Source organism: Bos grunniens, chromosome 11, assembly GCF_055505025.1.
Source record: "Bos grunniens cultivar Pamir isolate PY7600 chromosome 11, Bosgru_T2T1.0, whole genome shotgun sequence".
In the NCBI taxonomy this organism is placed as follows: Eukaryota; Metazoa; Chordata; class Mammalia; order Artiodactyla; family Bovidae; genus Bos; species Bos grunniens.
Window position 1 is genome coordinate 28,831,665 of NC_141175.1, and position 18,935 is coordinate 28,850,599.

Here is an 18,935-nt window from a genome sequence, read left to right on the forward strand (position 1 = left end):
TACCTTAAAAAAATAAAAGAAAAAAAGGAACTGGAATGCAGGGATTTGAGACGGTCTCAGAGATGAACCTCAAATAAAGTCCATTAGCACTTTTTTATTAACAACAGATTATGCTGCCGACACACCTCACAATGAAGACGATTCCCAGGGCACCACCACACCACACCGAGAATGTTCTCCTAGCGAACAGCACAACCAAACCAGCCCCCTCCTTGGAGAAGAGATGGAGCCCACATCCCTCACTGTCCTGTCCCCCTGCGGGACCCCCTCCAGTCTGTCTAGGTCAATCAGTCAGTCTCCATCCTTCTTTAAATCACGGCCTGCAGCTCACACCACGAACGATGGAGACAAGGCACGCTGCACTCGGTTCACACACCACTCAGGTTGCCTTAACCCAGACGCGTGACCTTCATGTTGGGGAGTCCGCGCTCGGGCCCACCCGCCCCCCCTCGCATCCACGTCACCTCCAATACCAGAAACATGGATCACTCGGATCCTTTCCTTTTTTTAAGATGTTCCCAGGAAAATCTGTATTTAATTTATGGGCAATTTATAATGGAAATAGACCATATAAAATGTATACAAATGTGTAGGGCTGTATATAGGACTTGGAAGGAGACAGCTGAGCTTAGCAATAATTAACGTGAAGGGTCTCTCCCCTGCTGCCAGGTAGACGTTTGGATTGCCCACACTTTCATTAAACTTAAACCAGAAAGGGCTCGGGGGCCGAGGTCCAAACATTCCTCAACCCTACAGAGGACGTCAGGACATGGAGCCGACGACAATACATTTCACCAGGATTGCCAGAGCCTTGTTTAAGTTTAGAAGATGCCTGTATTGCGTTACGTGGACAGAGGGAGCCAGCTTGAGCACCACAATCAATTTTCCCGAGACACAGAACCATTTCCAACCAAACCAACCCCAAACCAACGTGAGACCGCGAGGGTCTGCAGGGCGGTCAACAGACACGCAGGACACCTGTCCATCCCCACCCTGGGGCTCCTCAGCCTCCAAAGGCAAGATGGCTGCTGCTCCCTGCCCAGGGCCGCCCTGCTCGAGTCAAAGAAGAGTTGCAGAGAACCTCGGAGTTGCCAAAAGCTATTTCCAAGGGACTTTGATCAACTGATGCTGTAATCTCTGAAGGAAAACATACTTCATTTAGAAGGTATTCTTTGGTGTCATTCCCAAGGAGAAGGCATACTTGTTTTTGGAAAAACAGAACACTTTCTCTCTCTTCTTCTTGTTCTCTCTCTCTGCCCCCCACCCTTCTCTCTCCCAGCCACGAGCACTCTAATTACAATGGTGCACAAACAACCTTGCTGAACACAGGGAGAGATCACAGAATGCGCTGTCGGCCAGAAAAGCGTCTTTTCAACAATACCCCATTAGCAGCCAAAAGCCTAGATGGCAGCCACGCCATAGCCTAAGGGCCAAATCCCAGGCTCCAGCCTTTCCCACCTCCCCTCACTGGCTTCCCCCAGCCCCCACCCACTGAGGAACCCTCCTGTCTGACCCCATCCAGAGTGAGACCCCAATGTCATAGAGGCGGGCCCCCTAACACACAGATGGGTCCCTCGAATCCTCTGGGTGTCATGGTGGGGGGGGGGGGTGGGTACATTTAAATAAGTTTTTCCTGGCATATTCTGACATGGCTTAGATCAACTACCTCATTTTTCAACAATGAAAAGATTAAACAGTTGTTAAGAGTTATAAAATGATTTAATATGCTATTAAGCAGAGATGTAAACTATCAACGTTTAAGTTTCCAGAGAGAGACTTAAATATCAATTATATTCGAATCCAATTTGCAGCTCCCCCCATGCCCCCTCCCAGAAGCCCACATCAGGGGCAGCTCCTCAACACCACCATGGAGACACACAGCCCCTCCGAAAACAGCTTTAAGAAATCCAGTTCCCGTGCGCTGGTTTCCTGAGAATTTGTCGCTGCCGGGGAAACTAGGTTCAGGCTGTTCACCATGCTTTTTCCCCCCGAAATGGAGAATGAAATCAAATTCTGGAGACCTTTGGGGGCTATGTCTCCGTGCTGAATGATGAGAAAGGAGCGTTAAGTACCTGATTTGAAACCAGAGTAGGACTCTATAACTTCTGAACTCTCACTGTTTCAGTGCTGGCAGCTTTTCAAAGGCTTTTTCCCCCAAAATTAACTTGTAAGGCAAAATGGAAAAAAAAAAAAAAAACACCAAAATTCTTTTCTTCATCTGTTTCCTCTCCTCGCGTTCACATTTTAAAATATGGGTTCTTCCGTCTCCCTTTACTCCCCCAAACAACTCAGCCTGAAAACCCACAGCCCCTGCTAATTGACATCCCCTCCATCTGCAGAGCCCAGGTCAGAGCATCCGTTGCTCAAAACCAAATATGCATCCTGCCTCAGTTCACCTCTGGGCCCCTGGACAGGTTCCAACACCCTGAGCCCCATCACGAGGATGATTCAATAACCTGTTTTATCAATTCTGACCTCAAGAAGGAAGGGAAGGCAGACCAGCTTTGTAAGGAGTCCTAGGTCAATTTTCATAGAACACAGATGTGTTCTATGTGTTTCATAGAACACCTTCTGACTGTCTATCCCCTTGTTCCCTCCAACTACTGGAAGTCAGAGCAGAGCCACCACCAGGAAGGCAGGCTCTGAGACCTGCCCTGTGGTCCATGCAAGCTCCCTGTCCCAGCACCTGTCTTCCTCCACCAGACCCCAGGAAGCCTTTAAAGATGATGAAGGAATCTGGGGGTGAGAGGCAGCACCACTCTGCTCTTGACAAGAGCCTGGGGGAATGGGCTGAAAAGAACATTCAAGAACATGTCTTACAGGGTGACTATCTCCTGACCCAGGTGGTGCTAGTGGTAAAAGAATCCTCCTGCCAATGGAAGAGATGCAAGAGACACCCGTTCGATCCCTGGGTTGGGAAGATCCCCTGGAGGAAGAAATGGCAACCCACTCCAGTATTCTTGCCTGGGAAATCCCATGGACAGAAGCGCCTGGCGGGCTGCAGTCCATGGGGTTGCAAAGAGTCAGACACGACTGAAATGTCTAACGCACACATCTCCTGACCCCAAATGGCTGCTGTCCAAAGTCCAGGAAATCAGAAAGTCCTTATCAGAGCAAGATTTTGATTGCAATTATTTAAAAACGCACATTCCATGTTTTTCCAGGAGAAGCCAGACTCCCCAGATTAACAGTAAATCAAAACAGCCCGAGCACGGACTGATGTCTTCAGAAACAACACTGTTTCTCCTGCTGCTGAACTGTACCACGTATTTCACCCCTTCCAGGAAGAGTCTGCCTCGCCAGCCTCTGCAGCGCTCAGCACAGCAGGCCTCGCCGTGGAATGAAGTGGTTTTCAGAGTCCTGCACACAGTTACTCAGGAGAAAAATGAAGCCAGCTTCACGGTCAGTTTGGCCTTTTTTTCTTCCTCGGAGAAAGCTATGCCTGTGCTCCGGGTGAGCACTGAGCCGCTGGTGCGTCTTAGAGAGACTTTCCACACCCGCCGTGTCTGCTGTCAGTGCAACGACTCACCCCCGTGGCCAAGTGTGAAGCCCTCCAGGCTGGCGACATGCAGATGGTGCCTTCGAGGCTTCTCTCCTTCTCTTGCCAGTCTACTGTGGAAGAAGAGACTCGGGGTCCAACTCCTTTATGACTTGTTTGGTTTTCCAGTTGTGCTCCTAGACATCTTGTGATGAGCAGGGAGGGGGGTCTCTGATCCCCTCCTCATCTACCCCCGCTGGCTGCACCTGTCAGGCCTCTGGCTGCAAAAGAGGGCCTGCATCAGGGTGAGAAGGAACCATGGGGTATCAATCACGGGTGTCCCCAGCACCGTCGCCGGAGGCCAAGGAGGATTCTTGCCCTGAGAAGCTCTCCTCTCCTGTTTTTGAAGTGTCGGGTCCCCTGGGCTGCATCTGGAGCAGAAAGAGCCTCTACCCAAGGCAGGGGCACAGCATGGGGACAGCCGCAGTGTGGACAGAAGCTGTCATCTGGAACAACAAGATCTGGCCTCCCTGAAAGGGGCCCTGCATGCATCTCCACTGAGGAAGGCAGACTTGCGTTCTGTTAAGTGAGAGCAAAATTTATTAATACATTAAATGATCCAAATAATGATTTTTCAGTGCTTCAGTCAGTTTCTGCCACTTGAAACCCTTGTTTGGGTCTGAAAAGACGACCCCAGCAGTGACAGGTGATCTGCAGACTCTGCACCTGGGGAGGGGCCCCGGCCAGGCACCCCCAAGCCTCACCGCCACCTGCCCAGAGCTGCCCTACAGCAGAGCACACAGCCCTGCCCAGGGCCTGGCAGGTACCACAGGCTGCAGACGCCCGGGCTCCTGGAACTGCTTCTAGAAGTGGTTGCTTGTCTCTCTCCTTACAGAGACCATCCAGCAAGGCTGAGCAATGAGCTGAGCAAATGCAGATTGTACATGATGGAGCATCGTGTAAAAAGACGGGATAAAACTGATGTTCTGCTCAAACCTGAGGGGATAAAAACTGACCTGGGGGGAGTTTTCCCCTATAGTCCATCTCACGCCAGAAGCACAGATGACAGGAGGGTCCCATTCCCAGCCTGACCATTGTGCACACAGAGCAGCTTTCCCAAAATCCAGGGGAGGGAACAGAGGTGGGCACAGTAACCCCTGAATCCACAGGCCTTTGGCAAGACCCAAGGACACACCTCGGCCCCAACACAGGCGCACCTCCCGGGAAGCGTCTAGAAACCCCAGCAGGCAGGGGAGCCCTTCTCTCCACTCTTCATACACAGATTTCATGAAACGCTCGGTGGCCTTTGAGGTCGGCGCTGCCACCCCCAGGTTAGAGGTGTGGACACTGAGGTGAGAGGTCACGCTGGCAGCAACTGGTGGAGCACACTGGAGCCAACTCTCCTGCCTCAGCCACGCTCTTTTCACACTGACCTCACACACATTCAGGGGCACACCCACACTTTCACACACTCATTCACACACATACACATACACAGCCCTCAGCACTCACACCACACTCTCACACACTCATTCACATACATGCACACACATAGCCCTCAGCACTCACACCCACGCTCTCACACACACTCATTCACACACATACACACACACACAGCCATCACCACTCACACTCACACCCTCACTCGCACTCATTCGCACACATACACACAGCCCTCAGCACTCACACTACACTCTCACATACTCATTCACATACATGCACACACATAGCCCTCAGCACTCACACCCATGCCCTCACACACACTCATTCACACACATACATACACACACAGCCCTCAGCACTCACACCACACTCTCACACACTCATTCACATACATGCACACACACAGCCCTTAGCATTCACATCACACTGTCACACACACTCATTCACACACATACACACAGCCCACAGCAGTCACACCCACACATACACTCACTCACACCCTCTCTCACACCTGCTCACACTCACACACACACCAGAACACACACTATGTGCAAGCTCTCTGAGTGACAGACCCTGGCATGTCTGGAGGCGGCAGGTTACCTGCAGCCTCGTCTTCCAGAAGCACCCCACAACTCCCTGGGTTTATTCCTGGGGAGGGGCTGTGAGGGCAGGACGCGGATCTGGATAATATAAATAACGGACCGCCACGTTCAGATCATCTTGTTTCCGTGCAACCACAATCCCGTGACCCTCCATTACTCTCCAAACCCTTCTTGTCATATAATATATGAACTATGCATAAACAATTCTGGGTTATGATGGGTTTCCTAAAACTAAGAGAATTTCAGCCATAACACTGACATTTTGTTTCTGGAAATTAAAGCCTGGGAACAGTGGAAATAAAGTCCATCGATTTATGAATTGTATTTCCGCACATAGTTCAATTCCCAGCGCTGGTGGGGAGACAGAAACACGATCTGGTTTCTGACGGCGCTGCCACGAGGCCAGCAGGTCTGAGTCTGCTCAGCTTTCCACTTTGTCCCAGGAAGCCGGGCTCTCCAAATAAGGGCCCTGCTAAACCCTGAGTGAAGTAATATCAGGAAAAGACAAGCAAGCAAGGCAAGCAATGACCCAAGCAAGAGGGCCTGTTCACTGCGCCGGGGACCCAGGTGTCCCGGCCACTGCCTGGGTGCGATAGGAAGGGGACCACACTTCAGAGATGCCTGGAGAGGCAGCTGGGGCTTCAGCTAGGACATTCCTCAGACACCAGGTCTGCACCCTGTTATGAACCAGGCCTGGACGCGTGGCGCAGGGATGGGTTGGTGAGTCAGCCTGCCCCCCGGCTGTGACTTTCTGCAGGCTGGGGACACGACTTTCCGATGATGCCCAACAAGATGGAGGCCCGACCAGTGTTCACAGAATGATAACACAGGGAGATTTGAAAATTATTTCAGGAAGGCAAAGAGTGAGTGGTGCCTGGTGTGGAGGGAGGGCTGAGCGAAGCCAGGGAAGCTCAACACACAAGGTGGGATTGGGTCTGGACATGATCGTAGGATACCAGCAACGAGGGCCGGAAAACAGACAAGACGGAGGGAATTCAGGGCAAAGCGGAAGGGCGGGGCCAGGGGTGCTGAGGGAAGGTCACCATGGTGAGCACTTTGAGAAGAGAAGGGAATCGAGAATACAGCAGTTGGGATAAAGAGACCCCTGATAATAGCCAACAGATGTCCATTATAAGATTAAGGAAGTTTTGTTATATTTCTTATATGCTAAGGGATTTTTTAGTAATAATCATAAATGATACTTAATTTTATTATATTATTATTAATTTATCAACATTGTACTGAAGTTACTCGCTAATGCATTTGAGTTCAGTCAGTTCAGTTGCTCAATCGTGTCTGACTCTTTGCAACCCCATGGACTGCAGCACGCCAGGCCTCCCTGTCCATCTCCAACTCCCAGAGTTTACTCAAACTCATGTTCATCGAGTCAGTGATGCTATCCAACCATTTCATCCTCTGTCGTCCCCTTTTCCTCCCACCTTCAATCTTTCCCAGCATCAGGGTCTTTTCCAGTGAGTCATTTGAATCAAGAAATGAGTTAAGAAAAATAAATAAAATATATAATAATAAAATATGTTGAAAAAAAAAGAGAGGGGGGTGCTCCATGGTGATGCTCCCCTGCTAAGAGGCCCTGGAACAGCCTGGAGCAGCTGCCTGATGCCTACGTGTCCCACACCCGCTCCTTCCTGGATGTTCCATTTGCAGGGTCTCCTCAGCCAGGTTGGCCTCCCCGCCCCCTCCTCTAGGATAAACCCATCCATCCCTCAAGGCCCTGCTCAAATCCCACCTCCTCCAGGAAGCTTTCCCTGAATCCCTTGACAGGCAACAATGCCCTTCTTCCTCTCCTGCTCCTATTTCTACTGCACACAGTCTACTCTGCCCGACCCAGCCATCAGCTCAGGGCCGTGATCAGGCAGAGTAAGCGTGTCAGGGTTCACAGTATTGCCACCGTGAACAGCGCTCTTCCAGAAAAAGGGCCACTTCCTACACCATGAGCTGCCCCCACGGCATGGCTTAACCCAAGCCCAGTGCAGTGGACTGCAGCGAGGGATCTGCCAGTCCTGAGGGAGACTGGCTTGTGAGGGGGTGATCCAGCCAGTGTGGCCCCTCCCCGCTTCCCCATCCACCAGGGACTCTTCTCGCCTTCCCAGTCCTCGACCCAGACACCAGGACATCAAGGCTCCTGCAGAAAGAGACCACTGCACCCAGCTCAGGGGGCCACCCTGCCTTCCGCGCCTCCCCTAGTACCCCCGATGCCCCCACCCCACCAGCCCGCCACAGCCGAAGACCATAGGTCACCACTCATTAAAGCCAAGCTGTGTGGCCTGTCCGGTACCAGCACTTCCTGGGCCCCATTACATCCTGCCAGCCTGACTCCCAGGAGGCCAAGTAGGCCTGCCAGCCAGCACCACCCACCCCAGGGGCAACGCGTCTGCTTGGAGCAGCTGAAAACACCCTCACCCCTGTGAGCAATCCCGCTTTTATGAGCTGGTGGGGGAGTGGGGGAAGAAGCAGAAGGGCTGGAGGAGGTCTGATCTCCGTCCTCCCCACTAACGAGGGAGGTGGGAGGCGGCCCGGGCCTCTCCTGGCTGGGTGAGGGATGGGCCTGCTCCCGGGCCTCAGCTGTGAAGAAGCCAGAACCCGTCCTGGGTCCACAGCACTAACACAGACTCCAGGACTCCATCCTCATCCTAAGGAAGACAGCACATTTCATGGCTTACTGACAGGTCAAGCAATCACATGACAAAATTATTCTGCATTCAGTAAAGGGCCCTCTTAGAGAATTAAACTTTCTCCAACACAGATGTTCCTCTGGAAGAGCTAAGGGAGGCCTCGCCCCAAATCATACCACTGAGGTGTTAGTCACTCACACCTTAGTATGAATCTGCTGCCTCTGATAGAATTCAACTTCCTGAAAGAATGGATTCAGGGGAGGACTGATACGGGCTGGTCATTTTGGAGCAAAGTCCACAATATGAGGCTGGGGTGAAGCGGAGGAAAGAGAGGGGACTTGTTCAGTCAGAGCGTCCAGTAAGGAGATAAGAGCCGGTGACCAGTCAGAGGCCCAGAGGGAAGAATCAAGGCTCTGAAACGGCTTCTCAGGCCTGGGCACTGCATTAGTGCACTGGGGGCAGCTGTGACCAAAGACCACACACTGGGAGGCTTAAGCCACAGAAATTTATCACCTCCCAGCTCTGGAGGCCAGGGGCTGTAAGGGCTGTGGGGGAGCCTCTGGGAGCCTTCGGTGGTTTGCTGGGCATCTCCGGTGTCACTGGCACGTGGAGGCATCACCCTGACCTCCGCCTTCACCTTCACACGGCCTGCTCCCTGGGTGCTATCTGTATCCAGGTGTGTTAGCCTCTCAGTCCGGTTCTTTTTGACCCCATGGACTGTAGCCCGCCAGGCTCCTCTGATCATGGAATTCTCCAGCTAAGAGAATACTGGAGTGAGCTGGCATTCCCTTCTCCAGGGGCTCTTCCCAACTCAGGTGTCAAACCCAGGTCTCCTGCATTGCAGGCAGATGCTTTACCATCTGTGCCACCAGGGAAGAGAGGTGTCCAAATTTCCCCCTTTTATGAAAGACACCACCGTACTGGATTGGGGCTCACTCCAGTCCAGTATGCCTCATCTGCAACTGCGTATTTTTAAATAAGGTCACATTCTGAGATTCTGGGTGTCAGGACTTCAGCACATGAGTTTGGGGGCACACGGTTCAACTCATAAGGGGCACCTTTTTCTGGATGGAATTGTGGCAGGAGGGGACTCAGCCCCGACCAGCTGAGTGACCTTGAACAAGGCACTCCCCCATGTGACCCTCGGTCTTGGCATGGAGGTGGTGGATCCCTCCCACCTGCCCCCAGCATGTTGAGAGAGTCCATGAGGACAGGTCTATGTTCTGTGGGGACCAGGGCAGTGTCAAGGTCTCAGCAGTACCTCATCTGCCTGGATCTTCTAGGCCCTTCCATCCCTCAAGTAAGGTCAGGGGCCTTGTGTCCAATGTTTCCAAGCCCCTGGGATAAGGAAGCCGGGATATTGCAGGTGCAAAAACACAGCCTTGACACCAAGAGCCTGGAGATTTCTTAATTGGATAAGCCTTGGGGCCCACACAGTGGAGACTTCCACAGAAAAGTGTTCTATGAGCAATCCCAGTAAATTCCTGATGTTGCCTACAAACAGTTTGCGCTCCCTGGTGCTATCTCTGGCCAAGGCAGGCCCACTACCTTCAAAGCAAAGCCAGATAATGGAACACACTTCCTGGACCCTAAGGCCAGCACAAGCCTTAGACTAAAGAAGACCCACTTGTGGAGCGAGGGCGACACCCAGTGGTCCTTTAGAATATTACATTCTCAGGCCCAGAGGTGGGACAGAGCAGGAAGTCTCCTCTCACCATGTTTACCTAAGTGCCTGTATCAAATTTTCATCCCACATTCTCTGGACTCCAAGACGCCAGGCCCTAGGAAGGACATCAAGGCTTCCTTCACCTTCACAGGGCCATCCAACCGCTTACATAAATACTTAAAGGAATAATACCAGGCACGAGAGTGGGGCAGCTGAGCCTCATTCAGACCATGCTAGCTGTGGACAGTCAGGCTGACCCTCTAACAGGGTTCTGTTCCTCAGGGACACATGCAGCAGGGCTCCCAGGTGCCTTCCAGCAGGCCTGGCATCGGGGAGCAGAGGCCACCCAGCAATGATCGAGCTCCAAGCCTGGCTCTCCACCAGCAACCCCACCAGAACTCATGGACCCCATCTCTGAAGTGGGGGGCAGCGAGATTATAACTAAGCACTTCTGAGGGCACATTGCAGCCCAGATGCCCTCTTGGTAATTGTGAGCAACTTACTTCCAAGACCCTGAGCCTTGGCCTCAGGCAAAGCTGGGTTCAAATCCTGCCTCTGCCCTTAACCAGCTCTGTGGTCTTGAGCAAGTCACTTAATTCCTATAAGCCCATTTCCTCTTGTCTAAAATAGGCGGGGGTGCTGCAGTCTATGGGGCCTCAAAGAGTTGGACACAACTGAGCAACTGAACAGCAAAAACAGGCTTGAAAAGAACTTACCTCACAGGGTTACCAAGAAGATGCAATGATACAATGTATGGGAGAGTGCCTTTCCCATAACAGGTTCTTCAGTTATTACTTAAAATAAGGGTTTTCTACAGACTTGTGGACACAGCAGGGAAAGGAGAGGATGGGACAAACTGAGAGAGTAGCACTGAAACATAAACATTCCCATGCCTAAAACAGATCACTAGTGGGAAGTTGCTATATAACACAGGGAGCTCAGCTCAGTGCTCTTTGAGGACCTAGAGGGGTGGAGGGAGGTTCAGGAGGGAGGAGACATGTGTATACTTACGGGTGATTCACGTTGTTCTGCGGCAGAAATCAACACAACACTGTAAAGCAATTATCCTCCGATTAAAAATAAATTTTAAGAGAAGAGTTCTTTTAAAAAATAAAACAAGGGTTCCTCTTTTAGCTTCAGCTCTGCTGCACGTGTGGAAGACAGCTCAGTATGGAATAAAGTAATCATACTTCCTCTGCCCTTGCATAGAGACTCTCAACCCGGAAGTCTGACCTCCCAGCCCTGATCACTCTCCACACAAGCTGCCCGAGGGTCATGTCCACGTTGTACTGCCCAGCATTCCATCCAGGAACCTCCTTCTGCGGGGGATGGGGAAAAGAGGCCTTCCTGTTGGGCTGGGGGCTCCAACCCTGCCCAAAGCCCAGCCTCCCCATGTGACTAGAGACCACCCTCCCACCAACGTCAGCATCAACCCTCCAGCCTCAAAGTTGGCTGCAGCCTGGGATGAGTCTAGAGGGTATCAACTCAGTAATCTTAGATAAAGGAAAACAGAAGTCAGTTACCTAGAGCCACAGAACCAGTAAGTGGCAGTGTGAGTGCTCAGTTGTGTCCAACTCTTTGCAACCCCAGGGACTGTAGCCCACCAGGCTCCTCTGTCATGGAATTTTCCAGGCAGGAATACTGGAGTGGGTAGCCATTTCCTTCTCCAGGAAATCTTCCCGACCCAAGGATTGAACCTGCATCTCTTGCGTCTCCTGTGTTGGCACACGGGTTCTTTACCAGCTGAGCCACCGGGGAAGCCCAATAAGTGGCAGAAGCAGGTACCATTAAGTTTAATTGTATTTTACTTGAACTAATATATCTAAGAACTTTCCCTGGTGGCTCAGATGATAAAGAATCTGCCTGCAATGCAGGAGACCCCAGTTCAATCCCTGGCTCAGAATGATCCCCTTGAGGAGGAAACGGCTACTCACTCCAGTATTCTTGCCTGGAAAATTCCATGGATGGAGGAGCCTGGCAAGCTACAATCCAAGGGGTTGCAAATTGTCGGACACGACTGAGTGACTAACACTATCAGTATATCTTAAATATGTTATCTTTTTGATCCACAGTCAACATGAAAAATAATTTGTGAGATATTTTACATTATTTTACTGGCACTAAGCTTTTAAAATCTGGTATATATTTAACACACAACATCTCAATTTGGACACTAAATTTTCATTGATAGTACTTGAGCTATATTTAGATTTCAGAAACTTGGCAGTTGGAAAAGTAGATTCACATACTACACATCTGAATCTGTTGTTGCAAACACCCTTTAAATTTTTCCAAGAACTGAATTGAGCATTTTAAAAATTTTAATTCAAAGAAAATTAAAAATACAGTCCCTGGTCATCCAGTGGTTAAGAAAACCCATGCCGATGCAGAGGACACGGGTTCGATCCCTGGTCTGGGAAGATCCCACATGCCGTGGGGCAACTAAGCCAGTGTGCCACAATACTGAAGCCCACACACCCAGAGCCTGTGATCTGCAACAAGAGAAGCCACCGCAATGAGACGCTCATACGGTGCAACCAGAGCGTAGTTCCCGCTTGCCACAACTGGAGAAAGCCTGCGTGTGGCAGTGAAGACCCAACGAGGTCAAAAATGATTTTTTTTAAACTTTTTAAAAAATGCAATTCTTCAGCGGCGGCCATGACATTTCAGGTGTTCAGTAGCCACTCGTGTCATTCTACCAAGTTGGACAACTTAGCTTCAGATCTACTGTAACCCTCCAGGCTCCTCTGTCCATGGGATTCTTCAGGCAAGAGTACTGGAGTGGGTTGCCATTCCCCTCTCCAAGGGATCTTCCCAACCCAGTGACTGAACCTGTGTATCCTACATTGAGGCAGATTTTTTACCAGCTGAGCCACAAGGGAAGCCCCTAGGTTCTTTGAGTAATTCTTTTTTTTTTTTAACTTTACAATATTGTATTGGTTTTGCCATATATCAACATGAATCCTCCACAGGTATATACGTGTTCCCCATCTTGAACCCTCCTCCCTCCTCCCTCCCTGTACCAGCTCACACTCAGAGACATAACCCCCAGAAATCCGTATCTTTTCTTCTAGCTCTGCCCAGGAACTCAGTGAATCTGACCTTCATACATTAGTGGGCTGGCTATGTATCCCAAGCCCCTCCTGATGATCCATGGGTATGAGTGACAGTCAGAGCACCAACAGTAGTATCCATAGAATAGAAAGAAAAATACAGAGCAACTTCCGAGCAAGAAGCCAGTGCCCCAAAGAATCCACACTTGTAGAGAATCAGATGGGTTGGATTGATCTACACATCTTACAGACTTGAGGGACCAGAAAGGGGGTATCACCCAGCTGCCACTCTCTGCTATTCATAATCTAGGATGCTCTCTTCATCTCAAGCTCCTTAACTTAATTCCACCTGCCAAAAGTCTTTTTTCAAATACAGTCACATTCACAGGTGCTGAGACAGGTCATGGGCATAATGGGGGGAAGGGGAGGGGGTATCCAGACCAACAAACTCCAGGTTTCACTCAGTTCTAAACGTCTGACACAAAAATGTCAAAAAGCATTTACTCTAGTACATAAATAATGCATCCAGATAGGCAAAAGGAACATCAACATCGGAAGAGGTAAGTGGACAATTTTTACATACAGTTTGGAAGATATTCCAATTAGTAAGCAAACATAAATGGATAGTCAACTTTCCCAATGTCTGAGAGATGCAAAGTAAAACTAGTCTGAGACGCGTTTAGTCTAAGAAAACTCAAACCCAGGGTTGGCAAAGATGTGATGCAACTGGGACTTACACATGGAACTGCCATTTCTTCCCAGGGAGAGAAAGGGAGGAATGAATTAGATTAAATCGAATTGAACTGGACTGGACTGGATTGGACTGGATTGCAGGTGGGTGTGTAAATCAGCAAAACTCCTTGCAGGGAAAAAAACATGGCAACATATTACAAGAACCTTGAAAATAAAGGTGTCCGCTGTCTGAAACCTGCACAGCTGAGAATTCATCCTAAGGAAATCATGCTTATGTTTCTCACATTATTTACAAGATCTGAATGCTGCAAACAACATACATATTCAACAGAATGGGAACAGTTTTGCAAGGTCACTATAGCCACAAAAGCAACTTTAAAACCAGGAAAGCAGGTAAGGCTGAGTGAATAAATCAGGATGACTGAGGAGGATGGAGCAGGCTTCCAGGATGCAAGCCCTGTTTAGCTGTGGGTGATCAAAAGCATGAGGTGTCTGCTCTAACTATGCCTTAAATTGTGCATCTATTTTAAGCACTTTTTATACTTAAATCACATTTTAGGATGTATGGATAGTTAAACATATACGTTGTTTTTTTCCTTTTAAGAGGTAGATCCAAGAACCATTAGGAGACAAACTGCCCCAGAAGCTGAACTCCATCTGGGACAGAGCCTGGAACCTGACGGTGAAACTGCAGCGATTTCTTCGGACTTCCATGAAGCCCATGGCCACACACGGTCTTTATTGATGATGAATAGAAGGAAGTCCCTAGATTTTAGGTCTCAAGAAATAAAAATGTCATGACTGGCAAGTCTCTGTCCCCAACTACCAGGGTACATCTTCGCCTAGCCGGAAGTGTCCCCCACCCTCCCATGGGAGGCCAGACACTGGGAGCCGGGAGTCGCTCATTGGGGTCCCAGGTCCTGCCTCCCCGACCGCATCACCTCCAGATGGAGCAGAGGTCCGGGGTGGGTGGCACACGGTGCTCACCTGCCCCTCAGGGCCGCCCCCATCGATCGTCTACCACCACCCTTCTATGCCCCACACCTGCACCCTGCCACCGCCCCCACCCCCTGGTCAGTCCACCCAGTTCACCCTGCCTGCCCGGCCCTCCTGCCCCACCTCCCCCGCCCAGGTCATCATACTCCCGGGTAGGTGGTCCTCCCCCGCCCAGGTCACCGTTCTCATGGGTAGGTGGTCCTTCCCCTCCCGGGTCATCGTGCTCCCAGGTAGGTGGTCCTCCCCCACACAGGTCACCGTGCTCCCGGGTAGGTGGTCCTCCCCCATGCAGGTCACCGTGCTCCCGGGTAGGTGGTCCTCCCCATGCAGGTCACCATGCTCCTGGCTAGGTGGTCCTCCCCAGCCCAGGTCACCCTGCTCACAGGTAGGTGGTCCCAGCTCCCCTGCCCCTTTCTCCTCACAGCCCTCCCCACCATGACCCAGACCAGGGGCACCCAAACCACCAGATCTGATGGAAGTTCCCTTGGGGAGCTCCCATAGGGGTCACAGAGGCAGGGCACCTTTGCTCAGGGACCACCCCCCCCAACCGGGTCTTCCCAAGCTTCAGGAGAGCCACTCTGTCCCCAGGATCTTCTGGAGGATGCTGGCCTGGACTTTCTGAAAATCAAAGCCTCGCCCTGAATTCGTTGGTGACAGAGGAAGCGCTCTAATGGGTTCTTATGGCCCCATGTCCCCAGAGCAACCTCCTGGCCCCAACCCCAGCCTCCCTGACCACAGGGTAAGAGTGGCCTGGCTGGGGGTGGGGAGTTAGTGAATGGAGGGTCCTCCCAGTCCTCCCAGCAGAGCTGCCTTCCCCCTGAGCATCACCCGTCTTTCCATCTGTGGGTCTTCCCACCCCCAACATGGAGGTGAGCACACGTGAATGGGGACAGGGAATTGGGAGGAACGCCAGTCAGAATGCATATCTTCAGGCCAGAAACTACTTCATTCATTTCTTCACTCTGTGAATGTGAGCCAAGCTCAGTACTTACATGGAATGCAGTCCCTTAGTACCTAAGCCTTAACTGCCATGGACTAGATCCCTTCCTGGAAGCAAGCTCTGATGAGGTTAGAGGCAGAAAATCGGGTATTTACAATGTAGAAACACAGGGTTGCAGGTTGGTTGGCTGTATGCACTCAGCCAACTACGGTCAGGTGGTGCCCTGCTATTGCCTGGAGCGCAGAGGTGGGGTCAAAGCTGGTGCCCCAACTAAGCCCTCAGCTCTGAGGATGTCTCAGGAGAATCCAGGTCACTAAGATGGACCTATGGGCTTCCCTGGTGGCTCAGATGGTAAAGAATCTGCCTGCAGTGCAGGAGACCTGGGTTCGATCCTTGGGTTGAGAAGATCCCCTGGAGAAAGGAATGGCTACCCACTCCAGTATTCTTGTTTGGAGAATTCCATGGACAGAGGAGCCTGGTGGTCTACCCTCCATGGGGATGCAAAGAGTCGGACGCAACTGGTCAACTAACACACACGTACACCAGAGGGACCTATAACTTTAGGCAGATTCCCTGCTCTGCAGACATAACTGGGTGTGGGTGTTGGCTGGACCAGGTCCTGGGAATGTGTGTGGCCCGTGGAGCCCCACAGAGGAGGTGGCACATGACTGTGGGCCAGGAGGGCCCATGAGAAGCTGGGGAGCTTCTCTGAACCTTACACCCCTGTGTGTACCTGCCACATAAGAAGCCTACTTGTTGACAGGTGTCCATGAAGACGATATATTCTGTAAGGCCACCTCACATGCCAGACAGAGGCCCCTAACATGGTGTTCCCAATCTCCCAGTGGATCTTCATGTCACCTGAGCCCATCTGCAGAACTTTCCAGCCCCTCTGTGCAGTTTCTCAGTCAGGATCTTCCCCCAACTTCCAAGAAGTTTCCTCCACCCCCACACCGGCTTCCTCACATATAAGAACAGTCCAGAATGGGCTGCAGGCAGATGCTGATGGATGCAAGCTTTATCCAGAGTGCCACATGCCTTGTTTGTCTCCAGATTCTTCCTGGCAGCTGCAGAAAAGAGAGCAACCTATTGGAGGTAGACTTTTACCCTGTGTCCCAGAGTGAGGGAGTCATATATGCCCTCCCTCATTGGTCAAGAGGCTGACAGGGAAGCATGTGGTATCCTTACAGTAAGAGGTGACCTCTCCAAGAACCAGAAAGGGCCAAACATGACTCCCAGTTACAGGGACAGCTCGGGGACACTGAGCAAAGACCATGGGAGCCCCAGGCCCGAGTACTCCCTAGGTTCTTGAGAAAAGATCCAGGCTGACACACTTGGTGACTTGGCATCAATGTCCAGGCCAAATCCAACAAATGGTAGCTAGTAACTCAGATGAATCCTGGCAGGAGCAGCCTGGCTTAAGTTGCATCCTCTGATTAGCCGGTTGATAGCGTGTGACCTTGGACCAGTCATTTGTCCTTTTTATACCTCACTATGTTCTCCTGCAAAATAAGGGCTTGAACTATGAAGTCACTGGAGACTTTCAAAGTGATGGTAAAGCCTCTAATTCAAAGATGTCCTGCTAGGGAGTCTCCACTGTTCCTCACTTCTGTTCTCACACATGCCTACACTACCTGACCTGAGTCTGTCTGCACTTGAACCGTAATCGGCGTTGCCCAGACCAGTGTCCTGCGGAGGAGAGCAGAGGTGAGCACCAACCCCTACCGAGTTGTAGAGCGATGACCCTAACATGTTCTGCCCATGAAAAGCTTCATCTTTCCCTTCTGTTACCCAAGATGAGCTCAACCTTCTGAGAGCTGCCTCAAGTCCTGACCAACCTACAAAGTCGCCTTTCTGTTGAGTTCTCTGAACAGCTCTCTGTGAATCACAGCATCGTCTCAGCTGGGCCCATTTTGCTCACTCAGCCTGAGGAAGAGGCCTTGCCTGCAGATCTGCGTGAGTTCTAAAGACTTTGGCCCAAACCACCTGGCCCTCACCCATCAAGCTTGTCTAGTGTCTGTCTATGCTAATTTTCAGGCATTTTATGAGACGTTTAACAAGTGTGGTTATCCTTCTTAAGGAAGGAAGCCCTGGAAGAAAGTCCACGTGAGCCAAGAAATCTTAGTCTTCCTGCCTCAGCGACTCCCCACCTCTACATGCACCTTGAACTTGGGCCAGGAAAGTATACTTAACCATATGGCCTGAGTTCAGTGACAATGGGGCCTGTTAGCCAGAAAGCCAAGATCTGAGAGGGAACTTCAGAACACATTTGTCACCTGAGAGCCCTGCCCACCCTGAGACCCTGCCTTCTTCCTCCTCAGAGGACAGCACCTAAAGGTCCTGGCCACTGTCCTGACCTGCTTTCTGCTTCCTCGTCATGGTGGTGGTCACTGTGTTAGCTCTCTCCAGGACCACCTGTAGGGCATGCCATAAATATCAACAGATTTCAAATTTCAAACACCTTTAACCCCAGGACATGTCAGCCCTGCTGCCCTGTCAGTGGTGTTCCGATTCAGGGATCTTGACCCCTTCATTAAACAGGGAGCATTCTCACGGTTCCACAGCAAAGGCCCTCCAAGCCTGTCGCCTTAGAGTTTATGACATAAGGCGAATTACCTCAGCTTTGCTGTCTAGTCTCCAGTTAGCAAAGGAGAAACATCGGCGACAAGGATACTCGTCACATCTGGAGTCCTTCCATGGAGGAAGACGCTGCTCAGGAACTAAGTTCTCCACAAGGGCTTTCAACAGCTCCAGTTGAACTGTCCCCACTTTCTCACATGTCCTGACCTGTCAGGAACAGTCATGATCTCCATAGCAACATGTATGAAGCCCACTTCTCCAGGTGACGGTGTTTTCCAGTGATGACCAGGTAACCATCTTCACTCCCACAGGGATCAATATTAACTCTTCCGTGGAAGCTGACAGAACGCAGTCTGGCTTTGGAGGCCATCTTGGCCTGGCCCTTTCTTCCTCCACATGTGATCTAATGGCCTCAGATGTAGGCCTACAGTTGTGGGGCCCTTCCTGGCCAGTCCTGAAGCAGTCTCTGAGGAAGGTAGTAAGAATGTTCCCCCCAGGCCCAATTATGGAGCTTGTCTCCCTTCCAGAACATGCTGTAATGGACTAATCCCTCCACTCGGCCCAGTCTTCCCTTCCTAGCCCATGTAATGGTCTCAGGGGGTCAATGTATCTCACTATAAAAATGGGTGGTCCATCCTGTTAACCTAGCTGAACATCATGGTTTGGTTAGCTGTAAGGGCCAGGGTGGGCTGAGTGAGGTGTAGTTCTTGGCCTTGGTGATGAAGAGTTCTGGCCACAGAGTCCCTGTTGGGGCTGGACCCCCGTTGGGCCTCAGAGGCTAGTTCAAGATGCTGGCTTCTCCCCATTGAGGACCTCCAGCCCCTAATTCATGATCACAATTTTAGAAACAC

General features: G+C 51.0%; 1 long non-coding RNA gene across 1 annotated transcript; it reads right to left on the reverse strand.

The window, feature by feature from the left end:
• Nucleotides 1-1,702: 1,702 nt before the first annotated feature.
• On the reverse strand, nt 1,703-11,035 carry LOC147362776 (uncharacterized). Its single transcript, XR_015136421.1, has 2 exons — nt 10,834-11,035; nt 1,703-4,057 (listed from the first exon to the last, which is right to left on the reverse strand). It is a non-coding gene; the product is annotated as an uncharacterized LOC147362776 (long non-coding RNA).
• Between the last annotated feature and the right edge of the window lie 7,900 nt (nt 11,036-18,935).